Source organism: Hibiscus syriacus, unplaced genomic scaffold (genome assembly GCF_006381635.1).
Source record: "Hibiscus syriacus cultivar Baekdansim isolate YM2019G1 unplaced genomic scaffold, ASM638163v2 tig00111330_pilon, whole genome shotgun sequence".
NCBI lineage: Eukaryota > Viridiplantae > Streptophyta > Magnoliopsida > Malvales > Malvaceae > Hibiscus > Hibiscus syriacus.
This window is the reverse complement of record NW_024063059.1, coordinates 7,231,498-7,254,419: the sequence shown is the minus strand read 5'-3', so window position 1 is coordinate 7,254,419 and position 22,922 is coordinate 7,231,498. Positions and strand designations below refer to the sequence as shown.

Genomic DNA, 22,922 nt, shown 5'->3' with positions numbered 1-22,922 from the left:
AGTGTGTTAAGGAACAGAGGTAAAGTCTATATTGGACAGACAGGTTCCTTAAGAAGGCAGATTATAGAGACTCTACATGATTCACCCCAATGTGGTCACTCAGGAATACAAGCTACTTATCACAGAGTGAAATCCTATTTTTATTGGAAGGGAATGAAGAGGATGATTAAGGATTATGTTCAGCAGTGTGACATTTGCCAAAGAATTAAAAATGAGCATGTTTTGAAACCAGGGCTACTTCAACCACTTCCTATTCCACAACAAGCTTGGGAATTTGTTACTATGGACTTTATTGAAGGACTTCCAAGCTCTAATAGGTATAATTGCATATTGGTTATCATTGACAAGTTTACTAAATATGCACACTTTATACCTCTGGTACATCCATTTACTGTAGCAGAAATAGCTAAAGTCTACTTGGATCAAGTGTACAAATTACATGGGCAGCCAAAAGTAGCTTTATCTGAAAGGGATAAGATTTTTACAAGTCTCTTCTGGACAGAGTTATTTAAACTCTTGGGAACTAATACTATCTTCACTACAGCCTACCATCCAGAAACTGATGGTCAGTCAGAGAGATTAAACCAGTGTTTGGAGCAATATTTGAGAGGGATGTGTTTTATGAAACCTACAAGTTGGAGTAAATGGTTGTCCCAAACAGAATGGTGGTATAATACCAGCTTCCACACTGCTTTGGGAACAACTCCATTCACAGCACTCTATGGTTATACTCCTCCTACTATGACTTGGTCAATAGATTCAAGGGTAGCAGATGTGCAAAAATTATTTCAGGAAAGAGATAGTATGAATACAATTATATACGAATAGCTTGACAAGGCACAACAACGCATGAAGCATTATGCAGATAAAAAACGTAGTGACAGAGTGTTACAGGTGGGGGATGAAGTCTACCTTAAATTACAGCCATATAAACAGACATCAGTGCACTGAGGAAGAATTTGAAACTATCAGCCAGGTACTATGGAACCTACAAAGTTATAGAAAAAATTGGATCAGTGGCTTACAAATTGCAACTGCCAAAAAATTCAAAAATTCATCTTGTCTTTCATATTAGTTTATTGAAAAAGAAAATCAGAGAGAAAGTAGTTACCTCAAGAGATCCACCAGAGGTCAATGCCGAGAGACAACTTCGTGTCTATCCCTCTCTGGTATTAGACAAACGAATAGTGAAAAGAGACAAGAAAGCAGTCACGTAGTTGTTAATTCAGTGGGTAAATTTTGGACCGGAGAACGCTACCTGGGAGGACTTCAACGTACTGAAATCGCAGTTCCCTTAATTCGATCCTTGGGGACAAGCATCGACTGTAGAAGGGGGTATTGTCATGGCTTTGAACGGGAATTTAGGAGGAATGGAAGAAGAATTAGGGATTGGAAATGAGAAAAAGGGGAAATTGAAAAATGAATTAGGAATTGGAAATTACCTGTTATCATCGGGGCAGACGAGGAGATTGAGAGCTGGATTGAACAACGGGAAGTGGGCACAGCAAATGGGGTGGAGTTGATAACAGGCTGGAAGGCAATTAACAATGCGGGCCATAGTTGAATGATGAGCTGGACAGGAACGGTTATGTTGTTAGAGGAATTATAACAGCTGTTAATAAATAATTTGCAAGCTGATGAATATATAAACAAATGTACCAGAACAATGGATTATGAATGAAAATACTGAGAATTTTTTTTGTAAACCTACCTTTCTCTCTGTTTCTTCAATCCTTTCTCGCCATTTTCAAGTGCAAACCTGACAATAACTAGAAGAAGAAATTTTTCCACATATATAGTTACAATATTTCAACCTTCGTTCAGATTTTGAAACACTCATAAAATATTCAGAAAAAAATTATTGTGAAAGTGAGATTGAAGAGACGACAAATGGTTATTGTTGAATATGCTGAAAATCATTCTTGGGAATGCAAAGAATAATGAAAGAAAATAAAGAAAATGAGAAGCAAAAGAAGAACAAAGAAAAAATAAACAATTTAATTAAAGCGCCGCAGGTTAGGTTTTGTGGGGGAAACCTTAATAATATTTATATATGATGATATATTTTCATAATTATTTAAATATTATTTTATAATTATATTTATTCTAAATCCGACTCTGACCTAAACACGAATTTCTCTTGTATGCGATCCGAACTTGATTATTTAAAAAATGATCATATAGGTTCAAATCGGATTGGAACTCATTGTTAAATGATCATCCCTAGGTTCAGATCCAATTGGGTTGGGCCCATACCAGTCGTTGTACATATAAAAAATTGACTAAACAAAGATGAATTACGTTTCATGTTTATCTAAATAAAATAAAATAGACTTTTATTTGGGAAAAAAATCAAAATAAAAATCTTTATTTATTTCATCGTCTCTTTTCCGGGCCACTGAATTGGGGTTGAATCCAACCAATCATGGATGAACAGCTGGATGAGAGATCATCAAATGATCTAACGGCTTAAAACAAAAGAAAGACTTGTATCATTATATTAACTCTTTTGTTGACTTGACTGACCTCGCGTAGTTGACTTTTGAAATTGCCGGGCTACTACTGGCCTAAGTTTTCTTCACCGCGTGATGTGGAGAAAAATGATATATGATAAATGAAAAATGAAAATTAGTAACTTAATTATAATTTTTGTTATGATTTTGATCGCTTAATTATTCTTTTTAAAATTATATTTATCGTTATGTTCTACTTTTATTTTAGTTAATTACTGTTAAGAAATTAATAATGATGTTGATGTGTCACGATAAAGTAATATCATATAATCATTAAAAAAAATTTAAATATATCATATCAATAATTCTATTAATATTTTGACGGTAGATAAATAAAATGAAAGTAAAACGTAACGTTTAATATTATTTTTAAAAATAATAATAATTAGATGATTACATCAAAATAAAAGTAATAATATATGTATTAAATATGTAGTTTACCTAAAAGGACGGTAGTTATTGTCAATATCCGAGTCGAAAGTGAGAAACCAACTCTAATGGGATCCACAAACCACATTTTCCACGCTGTTTTAGCTTATTATAAACAAACAACCAAATAAAGAAATTCCAATAATTATTATGAATCAATAACCTTCACCAACTCCTTAATACGCCGGAAATGGCATTCTCTCCGGTCAACCTCCAACTTCGCCACCACTTCCCACGCTTCCTCATTCTCTCTCTCTTCCTCATATCCCATGCAAGCCTAGCTCTCTACCATTCCGAATTAAAGGCTCTTGCCACAATTCTTCAAGACTTGGGCATTACCGGTCAACGGTTCCCCGCCGTCAATCCCTGCGCCACCGCCGGAGTTTTCTGCGAGAGACGCCTCTCCGAAAACAACACTTACGTTCTCAAAGTCACCAGGCTTGTCTTCAAATCCCAAAAACTTGATGGGTCTTTGTCTCCTGCAATTGGGAAGCTCTCGGAAAGAGCTCTCAGTTTCTCACAACAGGCTCGCTGATCAATTCCCGCCGGAAATGGTTCATTGTAAAATGCTCGAAATCCTCGACCTCGGGAACAACTCGTTTTCCGGCGAGATACCTTCGAATTTGTCTTCGTTGGTCCGCCTTCGAGTTCTTGATTTATCTTCTAACAAGTTCACCGGCGACTTGAGCTTCTTGAAGTATTTTGCCAACTTGGAAAATCTCTCCCTTGCCAAAAATCTGTTTTCCGGGAAAATCCCATCGTCTATACGTTCATTCCGAAATCTCCGGTTCTTTGACTTGTCGGAGAACTATCTTCTGGAGGATAATTCAGCTCCATTGATGAACAAACTCAATGAATTTGCTGTCTCTCAGTACCCCAAACGGTACAATTTCGCCGAGAAGAAATCAACAAACAATAGCAGAAGCAGTCCTGCTCAGGCTCCATCACCAAATGCAAGCAAATCAGCAACTGTTGAAGGTTCCAGTTCATCACCAGGAGATCATCAGGGACACAAACATAAGAAAAAAAGGGCAGTAGAATGGATTTTGGGATTCTTTGCTGTATCTATAGGTGGTGGCATATCTGGATTCATCTTCTCCCTGACGTTTAAACTGGTGTTGGCGACCATTAGAGGAGCTGGAAAAGACCCCGGTCCATCCATATTCAGTCCATTGATTAAGAAAGCTGAGGATTTAGCTTTTCTAGAGAAAGATGATGGTCTGGCTTCATTGGAGATCATAGGGAAAGGAGGGTGTGGTGAAGTTTATAAAGCTGAATTGCCTGGAAGTAATGGCAAATTGATTGCTATAAAGAAAATCATTCAGCCCCCAAAAGATGCAGCCGAATTAACCGACGAAGACAGCAAGCTTCTAAACAAGAAGATGAGACAAATCAGATCAGAAATCACAACTGTCGGCAAAATCCGACATAGGAACCTTCTTCCTCTCTTGGCTCATGTCTCTCGACCCGATTGTCACTATCTGGTGTATGAATTCATGAAGAACGGAAGCTTGCAGGACATTTTACAACAAGTTTCAGAAGGTAATATGGAGCTGGATTGGCTTGCTAGGATGAAGATCGCCAAAGGAGTGGCTGCCGGAGTTGAATATCTCCACATGAGCCATAGTCCTCGAATCATTCATCGAGACCTCAAACCGGGGAACATCCTTCTCGACGACGAAATGGAAGCCAGGATCGCCGATTTTGGGCTGGCAAAGGCGATGCCGGACGCGTACACGCATGTGACCACTTCGAATTTGGCTGGGACGGTGGGGTATATATAGCACCTGAATATCATCAAACACTAAAGTTCACCGATAAATGTGATATATATAGCTTTGGGGTGATACTGTGTGTTCTGGTGATGGGAAAGCTTCCGTCGGATGAGTTCTTTCAGCACACTGAAGAGATGAGTTTGGTGAAATGGATGAGGAACATCATGGTTTCGGACAATCCCAAACACGTAAATTTAATAACCATGGAATCTTTGTGGACTGTATGAAATGGAGGAATGCTTTTAATATACGGTTAAAAATAGTGTTACCGATTTTGTTATTATTTAAATAAAAAAATTGGTAAAAATGATCAGAAACATAAAACACTAACAAAATCGGGAAAAAATGACCGGAAACATTATTAGACGCAATTGGTTTTGTTACTATTAGGTGTTTTAATCGGATTTTCAAAAAAATGACCGAAAACATTATTAGGGGTTATCAGTTTTATTATTTTTGGGCACTTTTACCGGAAATGTAAAAAAAAATGATGTTTTAGATAAAAATAATAATATTTTAGATAAATTTTTATTAATTTTATTATTTAAACAATAACAAAATTAATAACATATTATTTTAATCCTTATATTAAGATGTCGCAATATAACTACCCTATGAAAATCAGTGGAAGCTTTGACCCAATCAAACAGCTTTATAAAACGACAAATAGGCTTGTGGGACAGGCTCGATATTTCTCTCTAGAAAGGGTAATGGTAGCCCAAATTTTCAGTATAGAAAGTGAGGTTTAATTGGGAATATTTATAGATATCCGTATTAATATAAGGTTAAAAAATGATATAATAATAAAATTTAATTTAATAAAAAAGGTTTAATGTTATTGAAAATATTAAATAATATGTAATATGTTAAATTATAAGTATTTTAAAATAATTTAAAATGACGTAACTAGATTACTTAAATAGTCGGTAAGTATCGAAATACTTATAAACAAGTATTGTTTTTAAAAACTGAATATTATTTCAGATCGTAACTTACTTTCTTAGTGAGCGATAGCATTATTAAGTGCAACCAAATTTCTTAAAGATATGCATAAAATATTAACTTTTAACTTATTTTGTTGTCTAGTGAATGACTAAAGCTAAGTTAGCCTAAAACCTGATAACATTGTAAGCGCAACTTGAAAAGTTAATTATATTGATAACATTGACCGTTTATAACTTATTTTGTTACTGTTAAAATGGTAAGATTTTAAATTGAAACCAATATTGTTATTTTAATCGATTACTTTTTCAGTTTCGAATCATAATAGTTTGTGTACTGAACATTTCTATCGATACTTTTTTCCAAAGATCGATATTTCGAATTTTAAAAAAGAAGAAAAATGAAAAATAAATGTTGTAAAAATATCAAACTTTTTCACAAATATCGATACACAGTGAAAAGTATCGATTAATTATAAATAACTTAACCGGTAATATTATTATTTGAAACAAAAAAAGGAATTTTCTGCTATGGAATTTGTTTTCCATATTGATACTGCAGAGAAAGGGTGTAAATGATACTGCAATTGCAATTTGAAGAACATAGATGTATGTTCGTGAAACTCTAGTTTGTATTTTTTTTTCAATTAACGATTTTGAGTTTAGGAATGAGGGTTTAGTTTTTAGGAAAAAACTATAATATTATGGATCATTTCAAGTTATATGTTGAATGAATAGAAAATGTTTGGTTGTTTAACATTATAGGTTGGAGTTAGTAAAACAAGTAGAACGTAACATTATAGGTTAAATGGAAAAGATTGAGTTGTAGATAACATTATAGGGTGTAGTTAAAAGTGTAATGAAATGGAGAAATTATTCCTTTTATACATAATTTGTTACTATAATGATCAGTTAAAGAAAAAAATGTATTACTATAATCGATTATGATAAGCAATTACATATTGTTCAATTGTATATTGTAATAAATGCAAAAGGAAGAAGAATATGACATCACTGGGACAAAAGTTGTAGAGGAAAAATTAATGATATGTCAATTACAGTTCGAGAATATGACTTGAAGGATGAAGAGATTCTTCTTACAGAAGGAATGCGGAAGCAACCAATGTCAGTATATATGCACTTTTAGTAAGTAATCTTGTATTTGTGTAATACTTGCTTGAATGGTTATTGATTAAAAGTATTTAAGAAGTTTATATTGATAAAAATTTTGAAATGTTTACAATTTAAGTGAATGTGAACAGTTGAAGGGAGATGGCAACAAAAAGACTGGTTCGATATATAAATTATTGAGAATGTTAAAGTAAAATATGTCAGTTAAAGTAAAATATGACTGTTATAGAAAAGTATGGAGTATTATAAACATATGCATTATTGACAAAGAAATGTTAATTGTAGGTGAGAGAAGAAACGACTAAGAGGAGAAAGTATCTTATATAAAATTGTCGAAGAAACATAAAGAAGAATATAATGCATGAAGGAGTTTACAAGTAAAGAAGGTATTCCTTATACTTTCCCAATTAAATAACCAATTGAACTTGTAAATATTTTGATAAAGGTTGTATAGATTTTTTTTAATAAATGTAAAAAGTCTCGACAAGATGTAGGTTGATAAGATTACATGAATTGATGGAAGAGTTAAAAGGAAAGAAAAAAGAGACCAAAACTTTCAATTTTTTTCAAAATCATACCTAACATTTAGTTTTTGCTTTATTTTAGTACCCGATTAAAAACTTGTTAACTTTTGAAATATTTGAAAGTTAAGGTACGAAAACATATCAAAACTAATAGTTTAAGTACTAAATGAGTAAGTTTTTAACGATAGGGTACTAAAATGAAACAAAAACTAAACGTTAAGTATGTTTTTAAAAAAATAAAAATTTAGACCAAAACTAATACTTTATATACTAAACATGTAATTTACGCTTTATTCTATAAACATATTTTATGAACGTGATAACAAAAGATGGCTTTGAAATTATACAAAATATAGGTGTAAATATATCTATTGTCTTTTAAGCTGAATTTGAGAAACAAAAGTTATACAAAATGAGGTACAAGTACTATAGCAATAAGCTGATATTTCTGTTTCTATATAAGGATCACTGACCAAAGACAAACTAAAAAATCAAATTAACATGTAAAACACCTTTCAGAATGTAACACCCACATACCGATGTGGGTGACCCGATCTGATTCGAGGTGTCACATTAGGGCCGCCGGAGCGACCCACAGTAAAATTCCCGAAAAAATTTAAATTTTTTATTAAAATGTGTAAAATCATAAAATAATTTATAATTAAAATACAAGTTCGGAAAACTATTCATATATTACAAACAGAATTAAAATCATATATGTTCATACTCATTATAAAAACCAAATGTGACCTACATGTCCCCTAACTACACTTGTATGACACTCTGCAAGCAAAGTCGAATGTAACTCTTTTATTGATGTCGATAGATGTACTGGATCAAATCTTTTAACCTGAAATAAAAAGGTAAAAAGAGTGAGCTTTGGTAAGCTCAATAATACAAAACTACCAAGTGATGCTGAAAGACATGTAGATAAAGAGCAAGCATAATTTTCCTTATTGATTCAGACATCTACAGATTTTTGTGATGAGATGATGATTCCACTGATATTTCAAGTAGTAAATGACATGAAGCTTACAGTTAAGAGGAAACGTTCATAGGACTAGGTTCAGGAGATCATAATAGGGTTTCTAATGTGTTCCCACAAAATGTAACATCCGCAATACCGGGTTAATGACCAAATTGTAAAGTTTCAGAATTTGGTGACTAAAGTAGAAGAATGAAATAGTTCAATGATTATTGTATATATATGATGAAGGTTATTTAGTAATTATTAAAGGAAATAAAGGGAAAAAGGGTCAATTGACCAAGAAATGAATTAAAAATGGGATTGGTAAGGATAAATACACGTGGAAAGGGAGAGAATTCTCCAGAGTTCTCTTCTCATTTCTTCTTATTCTTCACGTGGAAGCCAAGAGCAAAGGTAAGTTTGATTTACCTGTTGATTTCTTGAAAGTTTTAAGTTGGATTTGAGTCTTTGGGGGTTATATAAGCTTAAGGAAAGATTATATAAGTTTAAAACACCAAAGAGAGAGAATTAGAAAGGAATTTCTATTAAGGGTTTATAAATGAACTTTTATTATAAAAAGGTTTTTGAAGTTCCAATGATGAATTTGACTTGTCAAGGGTTTAATTAAGAAGTTAGAAGCAATAGAATTGATTTTGGAACATGTTGAAATTTAGTGTAATTCTTTAATTACATATGGAGAATATGATTTTGATGTTAAAGAGATGATTAATGAATAGAAATGAGTTTGAATATGTGTATGTGAGTTGAGAACATGATAGGGGATGAAATATGAAGCATTTGAGTTGATTTGAGTAGATTTTTGGGATTAAAATTGAATTCTGAGCTATGTGCATCGATGCACATTCAAGGTGCACCGATGCATCAAGGGTAAATCTCTAGAAATTGTTCAGTGAGTAGCGATTTGTGCATCGATGCATAAGGAGTACATCGATTCATCCCCTAAAATACAAACATCGAATGGGATTTATGCACCGATGCATAGACAGTGCATCGATGCACCCGTCTAGGGATGCATCGATAAATGGGGTAGTGCATCGATGCATGCCTCTATTAAAAGTTGAAAATAGCTTTCTTTTTATCCTTTGGAGTGATAGTTTAGAATATATCAATTGGATACTGATATGTATCAATGTATGATTATGTAGATATCAAACATGAACAAGTTCCGGAACGATTATCAAGTTAAGATTCGATCGAAAGAAAAGAAATCATAAAAGTGGATCGAACTTAGTGAGGCCAATGTGAGTGCATCTTATTTTATAGAATGATATGGAAATTGGACTTGTGATAAGTCTATCTCCGATAGTTAAAGTGCATGAAGTCTTGATTATAGGTAGGTAAATGACATGAAATATATGTATGTTTGATTTTATGAATGTATATGTTTTGTATGTGCTATGTGAACATATGGTTATGAGATAAAATAGGTAATCATAGGAGAATATGATAAAAGTAAATACATGAGAAGACATTGACATGTGACATGTGAATATACTTGAATAATACATGTTATGTGATATACTTGATGTATGAGAATCATATGAGAATAAGAGATGACAATGAGTTACATGCCATATGAACACAAGAGAAGTGTTATAAGCTACGTGACAGATGATTATGAAATCATATGAAAAGTGAAATGTACATGTGAATATGTGAAGTGATATGAATATAATGCCCATGTTATATGATACGAGAGCTATAGGTATAGTTGGTATGCCAAGAGTCGATACGCGGTCTTTCGGGACATACAGTAATCCTTTGGGATATTTCGTAGTGGTCCTTCGGGACAAATCTCATAGCCCCTAGTGGGACCCCATACGAGCTGTGGTGACAGCATAGTGCACAACCTCAATAGACTCACATATATACAGTTCTCACAGGTGCACATGGGCTAATAAGAGATAACATTGAATGTAATGTATGTGATGTATATATGTGTTTTGTGATATGAATTATATGATATGATATATGTGTGTTAGTGATTATTGTATATGCTATAAGATATATGATATGAACTTAATTGATCATATAAACAAGAGAATAGAAATATGAAAGGTGATAATGTGATAATGATAGGAAAGAAGATAATTATATGTATGCGTGGATTATATATATATATATATATATATATATATATATATATATATATATATATGAAAGGTGCATAGTAGGAATTATTATATGTATATGTGGGTGTGATGCTTGTATGTGATATGTTAGTAGAAATTGTTCAAGCATGATTACGAGTTAGAGTTTTATTATATGTTTTATGCCTCACTAAGTCAACGACTTAGCGTGTGATTGTTTCACACGTAGGTTACAAAAGTGAGAAGAGTAAAGAGCTAAGAGGAGCAAGACATGTCAACATTTTCCTTACAAAGTTTCAGATCAGAAAATAGATAATTTAAATGTGTTTGGTTAATCTGAATATAGTTGGCATGCACTAATTGAGTGAGTTGTATAGGCTCTGATCAATTTTTGGTTATTTTGGTCAATTTATGTAAATAAACAACTTTTATTTTAATGAAAGTTTTGAATTTTCTTTGAATTTTGTCAAGAGTCAAAGTTTGAAAAGTCAATGTGACACCTCAGATTCGTATTCGGGTCGGATACGGGTTGAGGGTGTTACACAAAACCAGTGAAAAGGTACAGATCTTTTTAAAACATTAACAATTTAAAACATAATTTTAAAACCATAGTAAAACCCTTCAACCGAATGCCAATATGCAGTTCCCCATAACTGCATCCATAAGGACTTATCCTAGGCCCATTGTGCATAGATGCCAATCCAAGGGAACACCTTGGGTCCATAAGGTCTTACCTTAGCCGAAGCGTAGATGCCCACATGAAGGGAGTTCCCTCAGGTCCATAAGGACTTACCCAAAGCACATAGCAGAGGTGCCACCCTAAGGGGGCTCCTTAGTGTCTATAAGGTCTTACCACTAGGCTCATTTGACCTAGGAGCCCACCCAAGGGTCACTTTAGATCTATAAGGAATTACCAACTCGATCGATCTGAACTTATTTAAGGAATTACAAATTTGACCAAGTTGAACATGTCGTAAGGAATTACCAGTTCGATCGGTCTGAACCTATATAAGGAATTATCAGTTCGATCAAAATGAACTTGCAGAGACTTCATACCAAATCCCAGAGTACCTCGAAGAAAAATATTTTTCAGACATAAATCAGTGGTAGAAAGAAATCAGAGTTCAGACATATCAATTCAGTAGAAACAATATTCAGAGATCATGAATCATACAGGAAGACTTAAAACTTCAGTAACTCAGAAATCTCTGTAAAACACATTTCAGAATGGATAAAACCAGTCATATAATATATAGGGAACACGCTAAAAGATCTAATTATTTTCTGAAGGTGCTTGGTATTTATCAGATAGGGAGACATGAAACTTCTGTAAATTGAGTAAATTCATAAATGAGATCCCCATAAAAGGGTTTGATAGCTGGTAGATTCATCAGTTATTCAGAACATGTTTTATCAGAATCATATAGTATTCAGATATTTTTTTGAGGCACTATGTAATCAGAAAGATATTCAGAATTCTTTGCATCAGAGTTACTTGTGTTTTTCAGATATGACAAGAGTGATTATATTATTCAGGAAATCTGAGGCATTTTAGGCATTAGGTTCTTGGAGAATTCTTAGTGATTTGATCTAATAAGTGAGAAACAAAGATTCAAGGCATTTAAGATTTGTGTCGATCTATCGGAATATCAAGTTAACTCAAACTAAAAAAATCCCAACACTGATACTTGTCAACCAGTCAAATTGTTACACTTCAAGGGTATTCACTCTTTAATATAGACAACTCTTGTCGAATTGATCATCTTCAAAATCATTATTGAATGGATCTTAGGGAGACGAACAGATATTCAGTCATTCTATGACTTGGGGTTACCTTAAATCATTTATTCTCCAGGGGCATTTTAGTTATTTTAGAGTTCAAGGGTATTCAGTTATTTTCTTCGATTCAAATATATGCATCCTTCCAGTAATTTATTTATCAAGTGGTTTTGTCTAAACACCACAAATTCTAAATATTTTGTCATCTTAGAGGTTAGAAACCGGTGATCCAGATTTTCTAAGCAAAACTAACATTTTTCCATGTACATCAGTAGTTTCCTCGAATCAATGTCTTTTTGGAGTTATTTATCCATTTTCAGGGACCGATTCTAGAAGAAACCAGAGTTAGGGATAAGCCCCACACGCACGCGACTGCGTGTGGTGGCGCAAGCGACGACGACGTGGTCAGGGACAACAATCGAGCACTCCTCGTTTAATACTTGCCAAACTAAACCCAAATCATATCAAAAATTCAGGCAAAACAACGTAAAATGATCGGAATTAGTTCAAAAATTTTACCCACGTCGACGACTGGACAAAATGGTGACGTTGACATGACCCACCGATCAGGTTTTGAGCATAACAGGCCGGGGAACACGTTGGTGACGGCAGTGAGGTGAGACAATCGTCGGATAGGCTGAAATCAAGCAAAAACCGACACGACGAAGGGGTTTCTCGATGAAACCTCAACTATTCCTTACCTACGAATGGTGACTCCTTTCGACGAATTAGCCGAGGGGTTTCGGTCGGATGACGTCTTCACTGGGACGTGCGGTTACGTGCACCGCCAGCCAGAGGAGGAGGAAAGTGGTAGTTTGGTTTTGGGATTTAGGGATTTAGGGGATTCAAAATTCGTTATTTTATCGAGGGGGTTTATTTTTCTCTGGCCAGAAAAAATGGTCTAATTCAGGGTTAAGTCCCTAAACTTCCCATAAGTTCCAAAATCGAGTTGTAACTTTTAAAAAGTTGCAATTTGGTCCTCAATTTTTCACTTGTTACAACTTTAATTCGATACTTTAAATTAATAAAAATCTAACCTAAATTGGGGTGACACAAAAGTTGGAGGGATTAGATAAATTTGTATTTGATTTAACAACATTATGCATCATAATCTTCAGTTAAATTTTTACTGAATGAGTAAGGAAAAAGAAGGAACTATTTCCACCTTGCAACATATAGAACAGAGTTCTCTAGCGTAAGCAATTTATTGGGACAAGCAATGGCCAGGGCCCCACCAGAACCACATTCACCAAACAATTGGCACTTTAATGCCAAACACGGTCCTCAAGTTGTGGGCAATTTCTTCCGCCTGTATAGGGTAAAACATGAAAAGGGTCATGTTTTCATATGGACTGAGTGTTTCAGAATCTATATGACAATTTCGAATGTCGGAAGATTGTTTGACAACACTTGACCAAGTTCCTCTGACTTGAGATCAGCGTAGGCCCCAGGAGTGTCAACCATTGTTATAATAGGAAGACCATGATGATCAGCATACTTCATCATTCGGAGAGGTTTGTAAAAAGAGCTTTCTTATGTTTACAGATCGTATGTAGGGATGGGCATGGGTCTGGTTTGTGGTCCATCTGATTCGACTCGAGAATAAGAGATCCTCCACCCGAGACCCGATCCGATCAGATTAAAACAAGATTTCACTCGACCCGAACCTGACTTGATATATAACTTAGAAACCCGACCCGAAATAATAAAAAAATATTTTTTATTCAATAAAAACAGTGAATTAATTGAAAAAAATTATATATAGAGGGGTATTATTATAATTATTCCTAAATATATAAGGTAAAATTATATATTTTTTCGGGCCGGGTCGGGTATTTTTCACCCTAAACCTGAACCTAACCCGACCCAAACATCACACTTAAAAAAACACGACCCGACCTCGGGTCTCATGCCCATCCCTAATCGTATGTGACAGATACAATATAAAACTGTTTTCAGTAGGCTTTCTCAAGTAACATAACATAATAAAATTCCAGGACAATTTTAATATCATATAGACATGACATCTCGTTTAAGTTGATTGTTCAAATAAAAGATCCTTGAAATGTACCCATGGGGAGTTGGCATTGCGAAATTGCAAAAACATGTTCTCCTTTGTGCTCCTACCTTTCTGACGGCCTATAAACATGTAGCTCTTACCATCCATGGTTCCAATACCAGTTACCATGGCTGGATCATCATAGCCAGCACGATCTCCATGGAGTTCCAACTACTATATGATAGTAAAGAGTAAAACTATAAGAAAATAACTTCAAATTATTTTAGGGAACAAATGCATAAAAATTTTGTACCATTGAACTACCTTCTCTGTGATGTTTAATATATGATCAAGAGCTGTGGGCCTGTTGGAATGTCGGGCAATGGTCAGGTGTCAAATGGGTGTATAAATCTTCAGAGCCTGAGGATGAAAGGTTACATATACGGCAATAAGCATGAATAATTAGTAGAATATTTAAGCAACCAGCAATGGCCTATACAAAGATTACTGGGAATGAATCAGTGAACTAGGAGCCTAAGACAATGGAGCCAATGCCTACATTTTAACACAAGAAGTTGAAAACTGCCATAACTCCTTAGTTTTACACGAGAAAATTACACACGTAATGAATGACAAAAGTTACAATACCAGCGAATCAACATTAAACAAGGATTTTGCTAGTTAGTATCCTTAGGGCACCCTTTAAGTAATAACCTTATTATATTAAATGCAATAGATGACATTTTTATTGATGGGTGAAGATATTACTTCATATACTAGCCTTAAAGAGTGACCTTAGGGAACTCGTTCACAAAATCCTTAAAACAAGCTGACAAAATGGGGAAAAGAAAACGTAAGATTAACCTGTTGATACTTGCTTTCCAAAGCTCCAATTTGAGCAGTAAAATCCAGACCAGTTTCATCAGCCATTCTGCATACCTGCTCAAAATTGTATTGAGCAAAACAACAAAGTTATTAAAATTTAGAAAGACTGTACATTTCCAAAAACATCATGGCAAAAGGAAAGTTGCTCCATTTTAAGATCAGAAACAAAACAAAAATAATATCCAGGGATGGACCAGGGCCCTGAAAATTTTAAATTATTCATATATTTAAAAAAATTTCTTTGTATTTTCTATTGATAATATGTTTTTACCTCTTAGAATTTTATAAATTCTCCCCACTAGCATAACATCCTGAGTTCAGTTTGATAATATCAACATAACATGATAAAGTTGAAATTTTGTCTCTGGTTTCACTCTTCATGAATCCTCATCATGTAGCTTTACACAAATAATCATTGTTAAAAGAACAAGAACAAAAACATTAAAATGCTTTACACAAATGAATTGGAAACCAATGGGAAACAACTTACCTCAATAATTTGTCTGAAAGATCGAACTGAGCAACCCTGTAAATTATATGCAACTAATTAGACCCAAATACTGGTTGCTTGTACCAAACATACCGCCTTTGGTTCAACGAAGACGAAGAGTTAGCATATGCTGATAGAGTTTGATGTCCATCAAAATAATAGCAGAAAAACAGACCCTCTGATCCAACATATGAATTCTGAGACAGATTAGGAATGGTTGAAATGCTAGAAACAAAGTAGGAGCCACCTGCAAACAATGATTAAAATTCCTAGTCATATATCCGTCGATATCTAAAAAGATTGCAGACAGAAGGATAATACATGATACATACCTTAGACTCAATATCAGTGAATAAGATTTCATCAGTTTTGTTGAAGGAATAACTCAGAAGCATGACTAAATTTGCAGCAGATGAACTCAATGGGGGTATTGATTTTGAAATGGTGTCAATTTGTGATAGAAATCCAGAATGAAAAATCTGGGTGTTCAAATCCACATCTTCTCCAATTTTTCTTGTTGTTTTGTACCACCATGTGATCACTACACTTGGAGGCAGCAAAACCAGCAATGCCTGCATTAAAAACCCAGAATCATGAACAAAATCAAACCATTAATAATCTTCCAAACAAAGCCTCAAACAGATTTCTCTACGATGAAAAAGCAAAATCACCAGAGGGATGAGGACGGTGACCGGCCGTGAAGCGATCAACACGCTGAGCTTCATTATGAACAGTTTCTGCTTGATGAATTCGGAATACTGAACGAGAAAATCTGGGTAAAAAGTAAAACCCAGCCTTTTTTACATTGTAAAAGAAAAACAATTCTTCTCTCGTTTTACTTCGAACTTTACCATGGGAAAATCTCCATTGATGTGAAGGAAAATCCATTATCAATCTCAGTCTCCTTAAATTACTGTTTCCTTCTCCTTGCATGCATATTAAATACGTATGATTGTATTAAAAAAAACGCAATCTCATCTCATTTTCTTTTCCTTGAATACAAAGATTCGCTTATTTTAACTTTTAATTCTCATCAAACATATATATTCTTTCAAGCACAACATAATAAACAGAAGAATGAACTGAGCTTGCAATCAAAAAACAAAAGGAAATGGGATTCAGAGAAAGTTTAAGTGAAGACCTGACGAATTTCTGAGCACAGTCAAAGGTTGTTTCTTTTGAAGAATTCTTTTGGCACGTTTGAAAAATATGAATAAAGACTGGTTTAAATAAAAGGCATGCACGTTTGGCTTCATGCAGAACTCTGATATTAAATTTTTAGCCTTTTTTTTTTCTCCCAAAACAACAATACCAGCACACTGTAATTATATAATTTAACTAAATTTTGGGTTTATTAATTATGGTTTTATCCTCAGCAGAAAGTTGAACACATTTCAATTTATGTGTTGTTTAGTTAGTTTTAATGTTTATTTAATTTCAAGGTTCACTTTATTCGAATAAATAAATATTTAAATATCAATAAATATTAATATGATAATATTGATCGCGTGTATTTTTATTATAGAATTGTAATACGATTCGACCAACACATGTTCTTTGAGATACAACATGATTAACTTTTTTTTTATTTTTATGAAAAATATAGTTATGTTAGACTAAATAAATTACATTTTGTAAAATTAACTTTTATGAATTAAAATTACATAGAAGGTTATAGGGTAGTAGTTCATGATTAATCATAAGATATGAACTTATGTTTGAATAAATTATGTGTTTTTGTATATATTTTCATACATGATATAAAATATGGTAATTAATCACATATATCTAATAAGATATTTTCATAAATAAAGATTGATTTGTTAAATACTTTTACTATATATGTATATATGTAATGTGTACATAGAGATGGAACTTACTATTACACACAAGCAAATCACTGGACATTAAAAAGAGAAAAAAAAAGTGTTCACTCAATTTTTCTTATTAATTACACGTATTTAATGTTTTGACTGATTATCTGGAGTATATATTATATGAATGTATAATAAGAGTAATATTTTTAATTTAATTTGTTTCCTTTGTAATCTTATGTTCTGACCCTCTGATCTTATTTAAAAAATTTAGTGACTTTCCTATTATACCAATTAATTATTAGTAACGTTCTCTCAATTTAAATATCTTATTTCAAGTGTTATCAATTTATGTATTAAGATAATTTTACAAGGACAATTCAGACGCTTTCAAGATACTCCTAATAATCAACAAATGACCAGTATTTTTTCTTGTGTGCTTTTTATTTCAATAAAAACTTGATGAGTTGATTTACTTAGTCTTGCTTTTACTGTTATATCATGAGTTACTCCACGTATTACTTGATAATCAGACACATAGGAATAGGTTTATTACATACGTTGGAAGGGATGTGGCCCCAACCCGAAAATATTTTTACATTTACTTTATATATAAAATTTAAGTACTTATAAGATAATAATAAATTGTTCTCTACATTTAAAAAATATATATTCTATCTCTCTTGAGTTAGAATCGTGACTTTATTCCTGTCAACATGGTACAAAAATATGAAATATAAAAAGTATGTTGTCAATGATACATTTTATTAATTTTCTGATCGTATATAAAGATTTTTGTTCAATTTTTTTTTTTAAAAAAAGAGGCGTTTTAATGAGAGTAAACAATGAGAATTTGAAGAATTTAAGCGGGACTCATAGTCGAAAGTCAGTTTTTTATTATTATTAATCTATAGTGTTTAGAATAGTATCTGTTATAAAGATTAAATTTGCTTAGAATTTAGAGGATTATTTTTATTAATATTATATTTGAATAAGAGTTATGTTAATAAAAAAACAAGTCGAAGAACAATCATGAGCATAACCAAGTAAGGCTCAATTATTTTGGGTAAAATTATTCCAATAAATCAAACGAGTAAAACAATTAGCTTATTAGGTGAATTCGCATTTTAATTTGAGATCAACAAAAAATATTACAGTACAAGGTAAACTTGTCACGTTCAAATAACGAATTTATCTAAATAATATTTTTTATTCAAACTTATCACATGTCACATTGGGGTGATAAATTTTAATAAAAATATATATTTTATTTAAAACTTGTCATGTCCACATGACGAATTTCTAATTATTATTACAAATGTCAAAAATTAATCTTAGAGATAATTTAATGATCCAAATTTTTTATCCGTATGATCTATTGGGTTAATTTTACCATTAACGGTATGCTTGTTGGGTTGGTGCAAATGATCGTATTGGGCTTGATTCATGATTCAATCATTTATCGATATGTTATTGTTTCATAAAATTTTCTGACATGTGAATGGCGCTGTAATGTTGATATCAATAAACCACACAACCGGCCATTAGTCAGCACTACAGAATCAATATTTCATGACTTTAATTTTATTTATTCATGTTGATTTACTTTATTTTAAATGGTTTCAAGTTGATGATCTATAAAAAATTTTAAAGAAATTTTTTTGGGTTAGTGACTCTGGTGGTTCCATGTGATGTCCTAATCAGTCGATTTTGTGTCGTATCGAATTAGGATGTTACAGGGTCAATCTGATCCGATTCGAAAATATATACCCTCCACTAGATCCGACCCAAGTTTAAGGGTGTCTTCACCCAATCTCGAACCGACCCGACCTTTTGATAAAACACAAACCCGACTCAACCTTTTGATAAAATCTGACCCGATCCTATCTGAAATATATATATATATATATATATATATAATTATTACTTTCGTTAAATAAAAATAGAGATCTAATTAAAAAAATAATATATAATAAATTATTATTGTAATTATCCTTAAATATAAGATAAATTTAAATTATTTTTCAGATCGGATCGAGAGAATATTTTCACCATAAATCTGAATTCGACCCGACCTGAATAAAAACAATCAGATTTGCACTCACACACATAATGAAAACTTTTGTAAATATATGTCCATAAAATCAATTATATTCAGCTTTCCCATGAACTCTTATTTTATTTCTGTTCGCATTTCTATGCACAATACATGTGTCTCAACAGTAAATATTCCATTTCATTTACAGTTTTCTTCTGATGAACACAGTAAAAATTCCATGAATTGACCTTTCTTACTTGCTTTCCCGTGAATTATGTTCAATTTTCTTAGCTTCATTGAGTAAGGCACATGACAAAAAGCCTGTCAAGATTCTTCAATTGTATTACATAGAAACTAAATTTCTCCAAAAATTTCGAACGGAAGTATCGAAACTCATACCATATGTACGATTTTTAAAAAATTTTGAACTCACACCATAAATATTTTTTAACCAAAAGTATCAAACCTTATGATGAAATGTTTCGATATTATATATATCGAAAATATTCTTAAATACATAATACTGAACTTCGTATATAAATATCGGTATTTAAAACCTCAAATATATTTTAAACTTTTACATTATCAATCATCGTGCATTAAGTATCGATATTTAAAAAATCAAACTGATTTCTTGTATTATTATTATAAACTATTCAACAATCGGTTCTATTAGTAATATTACCGGTTGCACATTGGTGTAATGTTAACTAGTTAAGTTATAGGAAGAAACCGATTACATTTTGAAAAAGTAATACAAACTTGGTTTCCTCGATAGCATTATAGATTGCGCCTTGGTGTTATTTTAACTGGTTACGTTATAGACAGAAACTGTGCGTATTATGAAAAAATTAAAACAAACATGGTTTCCTAGATAACATTGTAAAACTCATCTCCCGTATACATTTCCGTACACAAGATATAGATGTCACATCACCTTTAAAACAATTTTTCATTTTAAAACCCATAAAATTTTGTTTCGAAATTTAAACTAAAACATTTTAGTACCATCATAAAACAGTTGTTGAAATATACTACCAAAATTTCTACTTTACATACTTTCCATAGCATTTTTCTTAATTTTGATTACATGCCAACAATGTTCAACATAAAAATGATTGTCCTACCATTACTAATGAGAGTCAACCTTAGATTTATGATAGTTGCTACTGCACCCCGTATCCAACTAGTCTTTGCTTTTACATACGCGTGAAATCAACACACGTTAAGTATTTACTTAGTGAGGCTTAATATTATAAAGAAACATAAATTTATTCATACATAGTTCATTACTATTAAATGACAAATTAAATCGCCTATTCCATAAGGATCAATTAAATCCCTCTCAGTTCAACCAAGTTTCTTTTATACACTCATCGAATTTATTCTTAATAGGTTCAACCTACTTATCCTTCCATATATTCTTCCCAATTATTCTTTATTTTCCCTATGTACGTTAAATGAGAAAGAAATACACATGTATTGCATCAAAGTGACAATTAGTCCTTTAACTTTTATAATTATCATGAGTGGCATATATATATATATATATATATATATTATTATTTTATTATTATATATATATATATATATATATATATATATATATATATATATATATATATATATATATATATATTCATTTATGGCATTCTTCCATACCAATTAGTTGTGGTTATACATTTCCATTTATGGCATATTTTCATATCAATTAGCACGAGTAAGCAATTAGTCCTTCATCCAACTTTCATTATTGACATCTTTCTGCCAAATACACCGTTAGACATTTAATCTTTTACCCAAAGGTATTTAACCTTTCATCTAACTGGCATGATTGACACCTTTCTACCAAATACACAACTAGGTCATTAATCTTTTATTTTAGAACATATCCTACTCTAATAATTATTCATATTATCAATTAACTATTTAATTTCATTATAAATTCTATAGTTTATACCTGTAGTGACAAAACAGTCATTTCTCAAACATTAATATAATTTACATGGGTTGCATACTGACTACCAATACGGAAATTCATAAACTTATTATGAATTTCTTAGTTTTTGAAATAATTCGTATCATCCATAAGGATTAGATAAGTCCCTATTATTGAAATCAAATTTCTTTCATACTATTATCAAAAACATCCTTAGTATGTCCAACATACCTTTCTTCTTATACATTTTTCTTTAGTAATTATTCGTTAATTTCATTTACGATATCCTTTCATGCCTTAATGCATCCTTTCATGCATTTCATTTATGGCATCCTTTCATGCCTTAATGCATCCTTTCATGTATTTCATTTATGGCATCCTTTCATGCCTTAATGCATCCTTTCATGCATTTCATTTATGACATCCTTTCATCCCTTAATGCATCCTTTCATCCATTTCATTTATGACATCCTTTCATGTCTTAATGCATCCATTCATGCATTTCATTTATGAAATCCTTTCATGCCTTAATGCATCATTTCGTGCATTTTATTTATGACATTCTTTCACGCCTTAATGCATCCTTTCATGCATTTCATTTATGGCATCCTTTCATGCCTTAATGCATCATTTCTTGCATTTCATTTATGGCATCCTTTCATGCCTTAATAAATCCTTTCCTGCATTTCATTTGTGGATTCGCTTTAGAGCAGTTCATACTCAAAAACTCATTCATAATATCCTTTACATACATATAATGATAACATATTAAATACTATAAAACATACATTAACTTAAAACGTTAAAATTTGAATCATGGCGAATCTTATTCATCTTAAATAATTACAATAAATGTACTCACCTGGCTTGCCTCGTGATTATATCCAAAACGCAAATCTGATTACTCAGCTACTTCGCTTTTGCCTTTCATGCATCCAATAGTATCGATATTCTCATGCATCCAATAAAGAAACGTACAATATCAAATGTTAGTATATTTCCTAACATTTATACTTTAATAATATTCACAAGTATTATTATTTACATTTCTATAACAATTTCAACCTATCTTATAGTTCCAGGCTCAATAGTATCGATACCCCTACAATGGTATCGATACTTCTATACTATGGTATCGATACATTTATCTCATTATCGATACTACTACACTATAGTATCGATACTCTCTTTCAATATCGATGCCATTTTGATATTTTGTTATCCATGATATCGATACTTTCGTTTGTAGTATCGATACCCCATCATTATCGATACCACTTGCATTGGTACCGATATTGTTCGTCACATTTCTACCCATTTAAGCCTATAGTATTAGTACTGTTCTATCAGTACCAATACCTTTACCTAGATTTTCCATTTTTTAGTCTATTTTTTTACCCAAATTTGATCAAATTTCCTTAGGTTTACGCCCAACAATACTATTAAACTCTTCTTTACTTATCCTTACTAACTTTCCTTCATTTAGCTTCTTAAAACATCTAAAATCTCCCAAGAACATTTCAATCTAAGAATCACACCACTTTTTCTAACATGTTTTTACTCATTCTAAAGTTTTTAATCTCTTAT

The 22,922-nt window shown here is 32.2% G+C and overlaps 1 pseudogene; it reads left to right on the top strand.

Annotated features, from left to right (window-relative positions):
• The first annotated feature begins 3,108 nt into the window (after nt 1-3,108).
• On the top strand, nt 3,109-4,974 carry LOC120158725 (annotated as a pseudogene).
• The last annotated feature ends 17,948 nt before the right edge of the window (nt 4,975-22,922 follow it).